Below are 18,489 nucleotides of genomic sequence, written 5' to 3'. Positions count from 1 at the left end.
TAACCGATTACAAAAGTAAAATGTGTCATCTCTGGCAGTTATGTATCGCACATCTGCAGAAAATCAGATGTAACTGTGAAGCACATATCTGTTTCATTCTTTTCAGCTCTGTCATATCCATGTCTAACCTCTACTGCAACACTGTGGTTTTCTTGCCATATGTTTTGAGTAACTCTGTGGTCATATCATTTTAACACTATGGCAACCTTCTTGTATCACCCTAATAAAACATAAAACAACACAAGACTCTTGTTATGTCAATAGGTAGTTAGTGTTAGATTTCTCTTACTGTACATCTAGGGTGACAACAAGTCAATGGCAGCCCTGTTGTGGTAGGTGTGGAGGTTTTTTTTTTTTTTTTGTACTTTCATTTTTCGAGGGCAACAATTATTTAACCCACTGTTCTTTAACTCACCAATCTATGTATTTGCTAAAAATATGAAAATCTATTCACCCTCAGGCCATCCAAAATATAGGCTAGATAAATTTGTTTCTTCATCTGAACTGATTTGGAGAAATTGAGCATTTTATCCTTAGCTCACTAATGAATCCACTTCAGTGAATGGGTGCCGACAGAATGAGAGTTCAAACAGATGATGAAGACATCCACAAGTAATCCACACGACTCCAGTCCATCAATTAATGTCTTGTGACGTAAAAATCTGTATGTTTGTAAGAAACAAATCCATCATTAAAACATTTTTTATGTCAAATCCCTAAAATATGACTCCTCTATACATAATTTTGCTTCACTAGTTGTTAATTGATGGACTGGAGTCGTATAGATTACTTGATGAAAAACTAAATGACACTTGATGAGATTTTAACTTTGATTAATGCACAAACCCTGATACGTTAATTTTGTTGGAAATGTCCAAAAACTTTTTTGGGGTCACTGCATAATATATAGACTGGGGTTGTGCAGGATCTGTCAAAAGACTCAGACTGCATTTTCAATCATGAAAGACTCCATAAGGATAACATTACATGACTTCAAATAAGTGGCATGGCGTCCCTGCCATAATCAGCTAAACCTAACGTAACTCCGCTTAAACCACAAACAATGCAGCCTGTCTTTTCTAAAACCTCACCAAATTTGCAACCCAAAGCTTCAGTGGCTCATCTTTCACCTGGTCAAAATATGCAAATGAACACAAAAGCCTTACCGTGCAGAGGGTGAATTATGGACTTCCGTGATGTCTGCTCAGATTTCCCTCATTGGAGCTTGCTTGCGTGTCTGTCATCAGGACAATCTAACTAGTATGAAAGCTGTGTGGACTAGAGGGCTAGAAATATTAAAAAAAACAGACATTTCAGTTATGATATGTAACATAAGTTCTCTTTTTAGAGGTTCACATGTACATGTATATATACTGTACATTGCACTTTCCCTTTGTTGCCTGCCTAAATGCGAGTAACACCCCACAATTTCAATCACAGTCTAATTGTGGTTCACTTGGTCACTGAGCCTTCTCAGACTAAATTTAATCCATCATGATTTCCACTTTAATGAATGAGACTGAGATAAGAGCTGGTCCAAGAGAAAATTACCCAAACATGCTTTATCTTCTTTGTCAGACAGACATTACATAGAAACCCAACATATGGCAACAAATACACAATGCATCAGTCTGATCCCCTGAAACAGCTTCAGGGTGAGCTCTCTGTTAGATGTCAGGTTGGTTGTATGTGTTAAGCTTTAGAGCTTCAACCAGCATCACTGAAATAATCTGACTGGCATGCCACATGTATTCGGTTTTCATATGTGAATACTTTATTCATTCTGGAGTTCTAGGGCGAAAGGCAGACACGTGTAATTATAGGAGATATTAAAGACACATCAGGTTGTGTGTCTGAGGCTGAAACATGTGAAACCACACATCTGTGATGCATATGTTTAGAAGGGGCATACTCTGTCACATAGGACACGGCGGATGTTCAGGTCCTATAGAAACGCCTTATATGGAATTAATTATGTAAGATGGTAAGGAAACCTGTTTGGGCACATTAATTTTATAAATGTCATTGCATTAGAAAATATCAAACCAAATGTCATCTGCAAATAATCTCTTACAGAATTAACATTTAACCAACTACCATTTTTTAAAGAAATTAATATTTTCATTCAGCAAGGACACATTCAATTGTGTCAAAGTGACATCATATAGATGGCTTGGTGAGCATAAGACTTTGTCTTAAATCTTACTGAACATAAACTTTTCAATGGTATTGTACACTGTAAAAAATACGTGTAATTTTAACTGTAAAATTTTGTAAAAACGCTACGGAAAAAAACTGATAATAGGTTAACAGTAAGTTCCCGTACTATATACAGGGAAAAACTGTAAAAGATCTAACAAAGCATTTAATGTAAATTTACAGTAAAATTCTGTTATTATACAGCTTTTAGAAGTAAAAAAAGAACAAATCAATGTATAATTTACAGTCTAAAACTGTAAACTGATATTCCCAGAATTCCCTGCGTGACACTCCACGTTTGAAAGTATTTTGTTTAAATAATCATGTTTTTAAATAGTTCTTGTTATCAGTTATGTACATTTGAGCTTTATGTTACATCTTCTGTTGCTTAATGAAAGTTTTTTGCATTATTTAAGTATCACGTGTGTTACCATGATGGTGTTTTGTGTTTCCATAAATGTGCACCTTCTATATGTTAATATATACTTCTGCTTGTGGTGAAGCTACTTGTGATGAGCTTTGATACTTCATGTGGCTTTCTCTTATACAGTACCATCTTTATTATTATGGTGGTTGTCAGTATTTTCAAGGTACAAAACAGATTTAATTTTGTGTGTTGTTGAATTTACTGGTTTATATTCACATTTTCTTGTTTGTAAATTACAGCTTTATATTGTAAAATTAACAGTTTTTGACGTAAATGTGTTTACAGTTTTCTGTATTTTTACAAAATTATTCTGGCAACCACAGCTGCCAAAAAGTTTTTGTAAAAACAACAAGAAATTTTTTACAGTGTATACATTATATATAAATTATAACCTAAACACATAATTTTTTCTTCTTTTTCTATTTGTTTCCTTTATATTTTAGTCTACAACTTAGTTTTCCATTTGATTTCTCCAGAGTTGAATGACATTTCAAAGTTTGGCCTAATTATCCAAATACTTTTTGGGTCCACCGTATGGTTTTATAAATTTCTCAAAGCTTCACAAAGACGAAAATATAAAACACTTTAAAAATGGCTAAGATTGTGGTCTAGATAAAAACAATAAAAAAGCAGCTCAAGTATCACTGGAACCTCAGGGTTGTAAAACTGGACCTGCAGTAAAATCGCACAAAATCTACTAAAGCTAGGGTCGCACTAAAATAATACGGGTGATGAAAATGCAAGGATCTGACTTAAAAATGTGGAAAACTATAAACATGCTGTCTCACTGTGTCATTAAAGGTTAGCTAGCTCCCCTTAAATTAAACTTATGCCATAATTTACTCAACCTCAAGTTGTTCCAGACCTAAAACACTAAAGGAGATTAAGAGACTTTTTTCTTTTATGACAAAAAGCATTTTGCATCCTGCAAAATTGATAATTTTGTGTTCCACGGATGACAGAAAGTCATACAGGTTTGGAACGTCATGTGAGTGAGGAAATGCTGACAGAATTTTCATATTTTTTTTCTTAATCAAAATGAATCCATGTTGATATATGGCGACTATGCCAAAATGTTTCGTAAATCATCCAATATACATGTAAATGCATAGATTTGTCTCTTTTTCCACAGTTACACCACTTCCCAGTGTACACCCTTGACAGGCTATAAATGAGTGTGTGGAAAAGCATGTCAGTAGTAGATAAATCAGAGGACAGATCATAGCGTATTTACATTGCGCCCTGAGCATGTGTGTGTCAAAATGACATGGCTTGATGTTGACTGATTTGGGCCTGTGACTCTAGTGTGTATGAGTGTTTATGTGACTCAGTGTCCGTTTCTACGTGTGCGTCCACTCTGACGCCGCCTGCCCATCTATATGAAGCAAAAATGCCTGGGAATGTATTTCTAAAAGTGGATGGAGCAGCTGAGAAATCTCCTCCACTGGATTAGAGCTTGTGAAGAAAACACGGTGGGTTTCCAAAAGTTCCGTGCTGATGTCAAATGGATCGATCCTTCATGTTAATCCCAGTATTTACCCAACACTCTCCAGTAACTATAAACACTGGCCAGCACACCCAGCGAAACGGATATCTGTGATCAATCAGTGAACAACTGTAAGGGGAAAAAACTGGTTTGTTGTTATAGGTACAGTGAAGAACATTGGTTCTATAGAGCTTCATATGGTAGAGGACTTGAATGAGGCTATTTCGTCTTGCCAAATCACCTGATCCATCTCATTCTCAAATGCTTTGATGGTTTCTTGGTAATGCCTGACAGATTTGCATTACAGATTTTTATGTAGGAATATATCTTACAAGGAGAAATAAATCCATGTTTATGGGTTCATATGATGTTGATAAAAAGAACATTATTTGGTGTATTTGGTGTAATGAAATGTGCGGTTTAAGGTTCAGAAAACATTATTTTCCACACATTGTACATTATTGTTTCTCCTCTATGCCCCGACTTTCTGAAACGCGTTGATTTTACATAGCTCATCAGCCATCTATCCAGTTCATTGTGATTGGCCGAATACCTCAAATGTGTGATGAAAATGTTACGCCTCTCACTATATTGTGATGCTGTGTCCCACACCGATGAGACAAAAACAATAAAATCCATTATATAATATTGAAGACATATTAAGACCTCAGTGTGTGATATCTCTTCTGTGACTAGTGAGGTGACATGTAAGACACGTTATTCAAGAAGAAACAAAGATATTACAGTTATTCTCAGTCCCCAGGTGCATTATCCTTAATATTTGCAACGAGGTATGTGCATTTCTCAAAACAATTCGTACAAACAGCACCACAAAATGGATAACCTGAAAAAGCCTCAAAAACTTTAGTTCATCTCTCAAAAGTAAGTATTTATTTCAATGAACATACCAGTGCCATCAGAATTAAAAGTCCTCGTGTCATCGTTCATAAACAAGATGGTCAAAATGCGAATTCATGTTGATAATATGACAGTGCACTCTGTTATAGTATTGCAGTACTTGATAGAAACTATGGCAACAGTTTGGATGACAGTTACAGTAATGTATTGAAATGCAGAAGTCTACACTTTTTATGCATGCTTTATATCCATTTCAAAAGTACAAATATACACACTACTGTATGTAAATAGTGTATTGATTGAAAGAGACTGGATAGGATTCACAGTTACACTTTTACTAGTAAAAAACAACGTTACAATGTTACAGTGATATAGAAAAGAAAGCCAAACACAAGAAACCAACCATGATTAACAACAGCGTCCGCAGTGGCCCTTATTTTATCTGATATGCGCAGATTTGCTTGGCCTCTTCTGCCTTTTAGCCTCTGTACCCTACCACCATGCATCCAAATACACATAATCAATTGCATGAATGTACCAAAGCAATCGCAACTTTTCCAAAAGAATGAGAACCTGCTTATAAGAATTGCACAAGTGACCAGTGAGATTTGGAGGTTGAACAGGTAGTTTTGAGAATTTCATTTCTGTTCTGAGATATGCACCAAAGCGACTGAGAAAAACTGTAAAGTGACCTCATTTGTGATTTTTTCAGGCTACTATGTACCAAGAACTAATACAACATATGGTAATTTATTTTTCAGCATTCTGAATGAATCTACTCACAGAGAAGCTGTTCATTTAACCACTGGACCACAGGGATCTCCCCAGGGAAATAATTTCATATGGGCAAATCAGAAAGGGCAAAGGAAGCCCCCCTTGCAAGGGTACTTCATCTTCTCCTGCGCTTGTGTTTGAACGGTGCTGTCACAGAACAGAAAAAGATGTGTAATGCATATGCCCTCTTGTCATTTAAAAATGACAACAGAGAAAATGTATTGCTAAAAAAATGATCTTTAATCCATCATGTGCAGGGCCAAAATAAATGTCCAATGGCACAACTTGAAAAGAAAAAGAGTGGACACCCTTAACTTTCAAAACAGACAATCAATAAGATGTCATGCACAGATTAAACACTGACAGAATGAAATATTTGCCTAGAAGAACAATTCAAATAATAAATTGCATTTTAAGCATTTTAGGGAATTTAAGCTAAAAAAAAACTGAAAATCAATGCTATTTATGCTGAATTTTTTCTTAAGGCCAATTGAATAAATAGTTTGTAATAATGTGAACCCAAAACATTTGAACTATTAAGCCACATTTAAATAAAATATATTTTGTGTCTAAAAAGTTGGTTTTATATTTTGAATATCTTATCCAGATCCACACATTTGATTGTATATGTAAACCATAAATGTGTTCAAACACTTTTGGCTTTTGGGGATTTTTGCACATCCAGTGGCAACTTGTCCAATATTTCACAATATAGTTCCTTAGTTATTAATTGTGCATTAAACTTTGACCTGTAACTTAATCCACACTGTTTCTGCTAAAACTTTAACTACTGTACAGAAATGTAAAAAAAAAAAAAATAATAATAATAATTGCATTGCGAAGCAGCATTTCAAGCTGAAGGTTTTTTTTTTTTTACGAAAGAAAAAAATAGAGATTTCCTGTTTACCTTTTCAACGTAACATTTGGATCATTAATAACATCGTAAAAGACATTTAGCATGTGGAAAAGCAAACACCATCTTTGACTTTGTGAGCTGAACCTGTGTTGTCAGGGGCATTTGTGTAAGATGACTAGAGCTGATGTTTTCAGCACTCATTTATCATATTTTCTCTCTGGAAGCGATTCAAATTCAACTTTACTTACTCTCGTATGGCCAGTGCTATATGGCCCAGGGTCCAGTAAAAACGGGTCAGGGCTTTCCATAGGTCACAACAAGGCGGACAAAAACATTCCATTGCCTCAGCTGTAATATAACTGTTGATGGATGTATACAATCTGGCATTTATTTCACATTAATGTGTAGTTCCATGCTTACAGACAAATATTACATATAATACATGCTGTCCACATCTGTGATATAATAACGTAATGCCGTTCGTTTTAAGAATTTTGCAATGTGATTATCTCTTGAGTGGTGCTAAGTGTTTGTGATTAACCCCTTTACATTCTCTTGAATTGAGATGAATGAAAATGAAACATTTTAAGTACATTGGGTCAGGTTCATATTAAATTGCTCAGTTATCAGACAGAAGTGTCCAATTGAGATCAGTAATGTTGCCTTTTTATTATGACATGATCATTTTAGCATATCTTTGTGTAATAAAAGTGTTTCTTAAAAAAAAAAAAGAGAAATATAGTAGCCTACTGACCCCAAACTTTTAAACTGTAGTGTATATTGTCACAAAATATTTTTATTTAGAATACATGCTGTTCTTTTTATCTTTTTATTCAAGAAAAAAGAATCCTGAAAAAAGTATCACAGGTTCCAAAAATAAAAATTGTTTTCAACATTGATAATAAATCAGCATATAATAATGATTTCATGTGACACTAAATAATATGGAATAAATATTTAGCTTTGCATCATAGGAATAAATTAAATTTTTAAGTATGTTAGAATAAAAAAACTGTTATTTTAAATGGCAATAATATTTCAAAATAACAGTATTTTGTTAAGTTAGTATTTTTATGAATGTAGCCTTGATGAACATACTATAAAAAAACTTCTTTAAAAAACAAAAATCTTACTGATCACAAACATTTGAATGCCAGTGTATTCTACATTTATAAGTCCTCTGCTAGTGCAATTGATATATTCAACTGGACTCCATGCCCTCTCAGTGTTGAAGAAGCAGTGTTGGAAATTTGACCACTTCTGCGCATGCAAATGCTTGTAAAATATGGTGGCAAACCGAAGTTGCTGAGTCTTTATTTGTTTGTGAAAAGCATATTTTCTCATCATGCAGTAATGTTTTTGTCTTCCGCTGAAACCACAGAGGATTGGAAACACTTATCTATATTGTCCATGGAGCTGGCTTCCTTCACAAGAGCATGATTAAAAGCAAGCAACACCAGTGAATTGTGCAAAACCAGATGTGCACTTGTCATAATGTTGTCACCACTTGAAACAAGCACAGAAACTTGTTATCCACTCCCAGACCTTTTGTACTTTTAATTTAGAGCTGTTGTGCAACCTTAAAATTCACACTAACCATAATAAGAGAGATTATTACGCTGCCCTATACGATGCTTCACCAATGTAGCCACAGAAAAGAAATTATGTCGTATTCTCTGTACAATTGCACATTTAAGCTTAAGAGATCTTCTCTCCTACATTCCTTGGCTTTGAAACAGAGAATAGAAGCGTGATAGAGAGAATGATGCGTGAGAGTGCAGTATCCTGTCATTTGAGTCAGGTATAACAGGATTTATTACCCATGTGGTGACCACGTGTCTACCTTTCAGAGGAGGACACTTGATTTATGCTTGTTCACTCAGTCTGATGGGCTTTATCTGCTTTGGCAGCTTTCTTCTTTCCATAAAAATATAAAAAAATGACCTGAAAACACATATGAACTGGAATATACTCATGATAACCTGGTTTGATTGTTTGAGGTTTTGGTTTTCAGTATTTATTAGTAGTGTTATCGATCCATTAAAAAAATAAAAAATAAAAGAAAGAAAAATTAATTGCAATGCACAGATTGTGAATTGCCATTAAGATGTATGGATGGATACATGCATGAACAGACTGACAGACAGACAGACAGACAGACAGACAAACAGACTGACTGACTGACTGACTCACTGACTCACTGACAGACAGACAGACAAACAGACTGACAGACTGACTGACTGACTGACTCACTGACTGACTGACTCACTGACTGACTGACTCACTGACTGACTGACTGACTGACTGACTGAATGACTGACTCACTGACAGACAGACAGACAGACAGACAGACTGACTGACTGACTCACTCACTGACTGAATGACTGACTGACTGACTCACTGACTGACTGACTGACTGACTGACTGACTGACTGACTGACTCACTGACTGAATGACTGACTCACTTACTGAATGACTGACTGACTGACTGACTGATTGACTCACTGACTGAATGACTGACTCACTGACAGACAGACAGACAGACAGACAGACAGACAGACTGACTGACTGACTGACTCACTGACTGACTGACTGACTCACTGACTGACTCACTGACTGACAGACAGACAGACAGACACAGACAGACAGATATATAGATAGATGAACTAATGGATGGATGGAAGGATGCATGCATGAATAGATAGATGGATGGATGGATGCATGCTTGAATGGACATATGGACAAATGGATGGATGGATAGATCGATGGATGGATGCATGCATGTATGAATGGACAGATGGAAAGGTGGATGGATGGATGCATGCATGGATAGATAAATTGACAAATAGATGGATAGATCAGTGGATGGATGGATTGATGGATGGATGCATGCATGGATAGATTAACAGATGGACAGATGGATGGATGGATGGACAAATAGATGGATGGATGGATGGATGCATGCATTTATGAATGGATTGATGGACAGATGGTTGGATGAATGGATGGATCCATGCATGGATAGATAAACAGATGGAAGGATGGATGGACCAACAGATGGACAGATGGATGGATGCATGCATGTAGGAATGGATAGATGGACAGATGGATTGTACAGAGGTATGGATGGATGCATGCATGCATGCATGGATAGATAAACAGATGGAAGGATGGATGGACCGACAGATGGATGGATGCATGCATGTATGAAAGGATGGACAGATGGATGGAAAGAGGTATGGATGGCTGGACAGATGAATGAATGGATGGACAGATGGATGGATGCATGCATGGATAGATTAACAGGTGGATGGATGGACTGACAGACGGACAGATGGATGAATAGACTGATGAATGGATGGATGGATTGACAGATGGACAGACAGATAGGTGGATGGATGGATGGATGGATGGATGGACTGACAGATGAATAGATAGATGGATAGATGGAAGGATCAGTGGATGGATAGACTGATGATGGATGGATTGATGGATCGATGGATGGACAGACAGATGAATGGATGGATGAATGGATTCATGTGTGATAGATTAGCATGAATGCAATAATTGAAAAGAATTGACAGATGGTCAGATGGATGGGTGGATACATGCATGGATAGATAAACAGATGGATGGGTTGATGGATGAATAATAAATAAATAATAAACTATACAAATGAATAATATATTACAGAGTGCCTTAAGAAGCAGCTTTTAGAGATTATTAACTACCCATTAATCAATTCATCAACTATCAGTGTGCCAGGAAAAAACAGAACATGAAAGAAGGATGAGAACAGGCAACATCTACAGTACATGCGTCTTACTGGTAACTGCCAGAGGAACTCTGTTTAGTGCTGAATTTCAGTGCCAACACATTTCAGTGTGGATTATTTCCAAGGCTGAGCCATCATAGCACTGATGAGGCAGGAAATTGGACTCTAGTGCAGCATGGTGCACTGACCACAGACTCCCGCAGGACATTACAGGTGGAGTGACATCATCCATACAAATAGCCAGCAGAAAAGGACATATTGAAAGCACTTAGAAGCAACTGGCTGAACTTCATAATGTTCACTGCAAGAAAGTGGTGGGAACCACAACGCACTAAAAGGAAACTACTTGTACCACAACAAGAGACCTATTCGCATCAAATGTGAATTAAAAGTGCAAAACATAAAATGTAATTACCAGACCAGTACAGAAAAGGAAAAAAATAATTATAAAAAAGAATCCATGGCTGTAAAAAAAAAAAAAAAAAAAAAAAAAAACTATAACTAAAAACTATAAATCCACTGTTAATCCACCGTTATTAAACAAAATATTGTTGAGACAGACAAACTAGTGTAATTTATTATGACTGAGAAACTTTTAGCTTTTCTTTTTCATATTTTTTTATTTAGTTTAATTTTTAGTAGTTTTGTTTTATTCGTGTAGTTTTTTTTTAAATACATACACACACACACACACACACACACACACATATATATATAGTTTTAGTTTGAGTTATTTTAGTACATCAAGTTACAAACTAAATTTAACTGAATAATTAAATGAAAATTAAATGAATAATTAAAATCAATTAAAACCAATAATTAAAAGGAAATGTGAAAAAGGTTGTATTTTATAGCTTATTTTACTTCAATTAATATCTATTTCAAGTAATGAAAAATGTGTGTTGTTTTGGGTTTTTTTGTTTTACTTTTGTTAACTATTTTAACCCTGCAACAAATATTTATTCTTGGTGTGAATACATTTCAAATCTTGAGGTTTTACTTTACTAATCAGAACTATAGCAGACTTCACACAAGAGAATCGTCAAGTCAACGAGTTAAATTAAAGAATCTCTGTAGTCAATCAGGCACCATCTGATTTGGATATAAAACATGTATAAATAGTTCAAAATGACTTAAAAAAGCAGAGTTATAGCATCCAAGAAGTACAAAATTAGGAACTTCTTACACGCTGACAACTCCAATAAGCCATCCAGAGTAACAGGATCAGCGGGGTGTATCATGTGAACAGATTGGCAGTTCATTTTAGTTTTGGCTTTGCATAAGAAAGTTATAAACAATTAATTTATGCTGCTGCAGTCCAAGACACATCCCCCACCAACACCTATAAAGAATCTTCAGTCAGAGATTTATTTCCTCCGAGTTTATGTATAATCTGCCAGAGTTTGTGTTTCCAAAATATTTCCCTTTCCATCGTTTTTTGGCTGCTCTCAGCAGCTGTCGGGATCTAAAGCATATTTATGTTGTTCTTGACCTCACAACACCTTTGATGAACACACAGGCAGAATTACCATGTTCACCTTCAATATGGCTTTAGAATGAGCTGCGGCTCAAAAGCCACAATCCATAACAACTAAAATTTAATCATATGTGTGGAGTCTCCGGTTTAAAGCTCTGTCTGTAACATACTAGTAGGTCTTTCCCAGTAAATGTCATAATATTCAACTCACGGCTAATTTAGTTTAGTGAATATAGAGTGTCAGTTTTCCAAAATGAATTCTGTTTGAATAGACATTTACCTCCAACCCACAAACCAGTACCTTCATAGTACTGGCTCCTATAAAGAATTGTAAGGAATAACAACATTAATTTCAATTTCTTTGAGTTTGGATATTTGAATACATTGAATTTGCAACATTTGCTGTACTTTAACATTAAACTAACTCATGGAATGAATGTGGTGTTTTTTCTGTCTTTTTTTTTTTTTTTTTTTTTTTTTTTACAGTAAATGAGAGAGAATCCTATTCTAAGCTCCTCAGAGTCCCTGGCTCAACTTGAATACAAACGTCAATTGAAGCGTGGGAAGCAAATGATTCTCAGCCAAACATTTGTTCCCACTTTAGCCTTCGGGTCTAGTTTTTTTAGTGTTAAAATACTTTCTATCCTAATTTCATATGCAGAGTCAATTTTATTTGCAGGTTGATTTCCTGTATAGTGTACAAACTGTGGTGTTACTACATTGGTTTGTGGGTGGGACTATCAGTTTGTCTCACCAATGGAAGGCTGGCAGGCATTATTTCTGCAATTCCATTTGGTTACATTTCTTCTTATTCCATTTAATTCTGAAGCATGTCATGTAATGGAGAAAAAAATGGTTTGCAAATACTGTCTCATGATTACTTCTCCCTTAATATCTATTCAGTTGCTTTGACTTTGGCTGACGAATAAAAAAAATATACCAGTAAGTGAAGTTCAAGGCCAAATGCACTACTGTAAAAACCCAAATAGCTGGTATGTTAATCTTGGATGCATTTAAATATGACCCAGTGTCAGATTATTTCTCTGTGGCCCTAACTATCAACAGAAGCATAAATCAATATACAAACCAAATGAAATAAATACAAGGTTTTCAAAAGAGGTTGAAAATGTTTTGTTATTTCTGGTTTCTAAGAGGTCAAGTACGCCAAAACTGCATGGAAAGACCTTGTGCTATGTAGTACCGTTTGCTTTTTTAGAGTTTGAACTTTGCCTTTTTACAAGAAATCATTTTGCACTGTTTTGTAAACCTATTAAAATAATGCAAAGCCGTAATTGAAGGATGTGACAGATAAAAATATATTATGTAAATAAATAAAGATTATTGGAGCACGTTACTATTTCAGTCGTTCTACTTAAGAAATGCATATGTATCTCAGTATGTCACTAATTTATTTGTAATAACTTATGGAATTTGCTAGCGATTTTTGCATGAAATAAATAAACCATTTTCATTCATTGGTAGTATCATGAACCCAATACCAAACCAACAGAAGTCATTTAAAGATGTTTTAAAGGCAAAATAAATAAATTGTCAAACGGTCAAAGAGGAGGAGGAAACTGGCAATGTATAATGATGTATAAATATAAAGTAATATCTTCAAATCAATCATACTGCCAAAAGATTATGTTCTGAGTACTTGTACGACATTCTTACACAGGCTAAAATGAAATAATAGTAAAATAATGAACCTTTGCATTTTAACGAACTCTGTTTTATTCATTTGCAATCCTCTGAATATATCTCTTTGTCATTTATAGACCACAAAGGCATCTCCAAGACACCATTAGTAACATGGACAGAAACTGTGAGAAAAAAAAACACCTCTGTTCTAAGCGTCATATTCTCCATCAAACTCTCTCCAGAAATCTGTGTGAGTTACAGCCCATGTCTTGACATTTACAGAGTCATCCCCTGAAGCCAAAATGTACTAGGTCCAATTGTTTTAAAGTATCTTTAAAGTTTGCCCTGAGACAAAAGGCCAGTAATCTAAATCAAGACTGGCAAAAAAGCAAGAAAAAGAAAGACGTGTGATGTGTTTATTGTACTGCACTTTGACTGCTATACAATTTTTTTATTATTATTATTCCTAAACATTTAACACGTGAAAAAGCAAATAATATTATATTTTTTAATATTATTCGTTTTCATCTGAGGTGCACTTACAAATATTATTACACTTTAAAATAACCTTTCTTATTACATTGAAAGCATGCCATTTATTTAAAATGTATATCCCATGTGTATGTTCTGTTCTGTTCCTGTTTCCAGTTATATATTTAGTATATGAAGAGAGATATGTATTAAAAAGTCAGTTCACTTAACATGTACTGTATCACAATCCAAAATAACTATAAACAGAAATATAGGCTAGGCTGACATTGTGGCTTTTCATGGACATCACAAGTCGATTAAATAAGCACATCTGCCAAGTCTGTGCTAACACCACACTGGGTTGCTGTACTTCAGTGATAATCCTCTCAACCTTGAACAAGGTCTCTCCTTCACGTCTGCTGGCCTATAAATTACAAGGGGTATTTCCACTTCTGTCTGAGTGACAGCCTGGCGTTCACCAACCTCGAACCAAAACATGGATTTCAGTGGTATCTGACTGTTGGCGAAACCAGGGAATTTACCCAATAGGCCACTTATGTTACCAACGATGTCCACTCAGCACAGCTCTGGGTGGTCCACCATCATCTGGACAGGCTTGAATCATGTTGTATCCAAGATGCCTCGGAGCAAGCACCACATTTGGAGGAAAAGCATGGTATAATGAGACAACCTGAGCATTTTTGGTTTAGGCTTAAAGGTCTGAACTCCGCCTGGATTACATGAAACGGCAACATGGTTTTGGCCCAGGCACAGACTAAAGTCTGAAATGGAAAGAATTGTTTCAAGCTGAGAGGGAAAAAAGACCTAGACTTTAAACAACCCTCTGTTTCTGGGGAGATACGCTTCTCAACACACTTGCACTCCGTTAAGTTTCAGCAAGACACAAAACCTTTTGTGACACGGAGGAATCCGACTGAATTTAATACCTCCAGGAGGTGAACGAAAGTATGATTTACCACTTTTGGCAAGGAAAATAGAAGGCGGAGGAGTACAGATAAACCACAGAATAAATGCTGGCCAACAGGTTTGCCCTCAGAGAGCAAGAGGGGGAAAAGACAAATGAAAATAAAAACATTGTGAAGATTAAGGCTTGAAGGGAGACAGAGAGAAGCAGAGGAACAAAACAGTGGCTCACATTCCAACAGCAACCAAGAATGCAAAATATGTTTTGTGCTTCTAAAGAAAAGAAGGGGGAAAATGTTTCCCCTTGCACCAAAGCTGTCAATCATGAGGTCTGCACACTACAGACAAAGTGTTTCAATCCAATCTAATATTTTACTTTAGAGCTGTATTTTTATTATAATTATTTTTTGGTGTTAAAGCAATAGTTGACCCAAAAATGAAAATTCTGTCATCATTCACTTAGCCCGGGTCTTCTGCGGAACACACTGTAGACTAAGATATCTTATATATAGCTTTGCGATTACAGAATTACCTGATGATGTCTGCACACTAGATCAATCACGCTGCTCTGCTCCAAACGAATCCTCATGATGACCACCTGATGGGTGAATACGGATATATGAGCCCGTTTATTATGCAGCACTCAACTGTTGGAAGTGCATTCCTGAGGAAAAGTGAGCTCGGTTATGCTCATTCAAAGCAAAAGCAAAGTGATTTTCAAGATGGTGTACAGTATGAAAAACAACAACAACAACAATGCATGCCAGAGCTTAGATTTAAAGTAATGAACAGTGAGGGAGACTCTTTTTAAAGTTCTCCAGCTGAGATGAAGTTTTAGATTCAGAAGATTAAGATTTGTTTTACAGATGGCAGGTGCACAGATGTGTGTGTGTGTAACCTTTATCACTTTACTTATGTACAAATATACATTACAGTAACTAATTTACCAAAAAAGAACCAAATCAAAATCACAAATGTAGATGAGTTTGTTTCTTCATTGAAACTAATTTGGAGAAATGTAGCATTACATCGTTGCTTACCAGTTGATCCTCTGTAGTGAATGGGTGCCGTCAGAATGAGAGTCCAAAGAGCTGTAAAAATGGAATAATCCACAAATAAACAACATGACACCAGTCGATCATCTTGTGAATTGAAAAGCTGCTTGTTTATAAGAAACAAATCCATCTTTTAGGGTTTTTTCATTTAAAATGTCGTTTCTGGCTAAAATCAGTCCATAATAACACTTCCTCCAATAAAAAATTCAGTCTCCTTTTGTCCTTTCAAATCAAAATCCAGCAGAATATTTGTTTAGAATCGTTTTGGTTTGTAAACATTGCTTGATCTGTGCAGATTTCTCTCCTGATTCAGGTGAGATGACATTTCCCCTGGAGAAAGCCATTTATTTGGATAAGCCAGAAACAATGGTTTGATAGTAAACATCATGATGGATTTGTTTATATTGATAATTATGGCTGAGTAACAATAAATAAAATGCATGACAAAATACAACCCATACAGATGTATGCATATAGCTGGAATGGCAACGAGAGGTAAGAAACAAGATGACGTATAGTCTAGGCCAAACTACAACTGTTTACTATTTGCACTGATTTTAAAAATAACACACTTTGCTTTAGCACAGATTTATGCAAATTACATACATATCATGCGCACCTGTTCTACATTTTCCTTGCATATAAATAAACAAACTGTATCAAATTACTAATGAACGTGGCTCAGTGAGAACACTGAATAGGATATGGACTCACAGAATGACTAAATGTTTGAGTACTCTTTCACATGACAACCAATGTTTGGTGCCCACTGTTAAACATCTGGTCTTAACACCTCAAATGAAACCAACATGGAGTTATTTAGTTGCTAGGTTACATAAGTTGAACTTTGAACTATATTTAGAGGATTCAATTATTTTTATAGCCAAGACATGAACTAATTTAAAAACTAATTACAGCGTGAGCATGATATCACATATAGCAAGTCAAGTTTGATGTTTCAAATACGCCTCTTCTCTGTGATTATGATTTATTTAAGAAGCAAACTATCATGTCAAGAACCTCTTTATATTAAAACTGTTCTCATTTTGGTTACACTGCAGTCTTTTTCACAAACAACTACGCAATCTTTGATCACACCATAGCAGTGTACTGTGTGTCACTTGGTGACTCGGCTACCATTATAAAACAACATTAATGCATCAGTACACAGTTCAATGCAGGTTTTCAGTCATAAAGCCAGACTCAGCAGTGCCACGAGGGACTTGTGCTTTTAATTGGCCCCGGGTTCTGCTGAGAAATGAGTTCTAAATCTGGATGTCTAACATTGGCGGTAACAAGCACACGCAAGGTAGTGATTACTTTTGCATTGTTGAACCAAATCCGCTGGAAAACAAACTGGCCTTGCATCTGACCTGCAGTATTCACAAACAAATATCAGGAAAAACACTGCAGCATATGCTGGCCTTATTTACACACACATCGAGGCTTTTGTACATTTTTTTGTGATGGAAGAAAGATTTGATAAACTGTTATATGATGGTTTACTCAAATACAAAGCTGTAAATTACTGAAAAAAGGGAAGTTTGTCATTTTTATAAATTACGCAGTTGCAAGTCTACTTTGTTTTCTGTTGTTATGCATCTCTTTATGTTGTTTGTAATATCTCTTCTCATTAAGTCCGTCTCTCTTTTCAGAAAAATATATAATGCTAGGTCAAAATTAACACACAGTAAATACAAACCTGCTATAGCTTTTTGTTTTCTGTGCTATTGATGATGGATTTTAAAAAGAAACTGCTTAATTCCGCGTTGAAATATATGGTGTCATTTGAAAAGAATCTGCAATATGGCTTTCACACTTTGAAGATTGGCAGCACAGCTTGACAGATAGACGACATACTGTGACTGCTTTTAGCTGCTCATCACAATGTCATCCGACTCTGTGTGGTAAGTAATAATAGCACTGACTCTCACTTCTGCTGAATTTGCACAGTCACTCCCACTATTATGGCACTGCCATGGGTGAAAGCCTTCACAAAATGAAGGAAGACTGAAGTGTCTGACACATTTGAAATTCTGAATGTCATTCCGGATGATTTACAATAACAATAGGTTTTAAAAAACATTATGCCAATTTACTGAGGAAATGTGTTTTTAATGTGTTCGAAAAGAAATAAAATAAAAATACAATGTTGTGTTACATTCTTATTCTTTCTAGATGTTTTAATGCTCCTTTTATGCTTTTTTCTTGCATTGCCTCAAAAATTTGTGGTTGGGTGTTTCTTCAGCTATGGGCACTTTTATGTCCTCTTTTATGAGGCCAGCTTATTCAAACTACAGAGAAAGCTAAGGAAACTTTTCTCTTTGTTATATGAAGGTTACATAAAACTGTCTTGGACACGTTTTAACGTGCCTTCGTTTATTTTTTAATTCATCTATTTTTTTTTAAATGCTATCAAATGTATCACCTTGGTCTAAAAGCTTAAAATAAGAAAATTTAATTAAATTTAATTTTATGATTATGTGAAAAGAAATTAAATACATTTTTACACAAATTAAATTGTAAACCAATTTCAACCACAACTA

This window comes from Carassius gibelio, chromosome B18 (assembly GCF_023724105.1).
Source record: "Carassius gibelio isolate Cgi1373 ecotype wild population from Czech Republic chromosome B18, carGib1.2-hapl.c, whole genome shotgun sequence".
NCBI classification, from domain to species: Eukaryota; Metazoa; Chordata; class Actinopteri; order Cypriniformes; family Cyprinidae; genus Carassius; species Carassius gibelio.
This window is presented reverse-complemented; position numbering follows the sequence as displayed.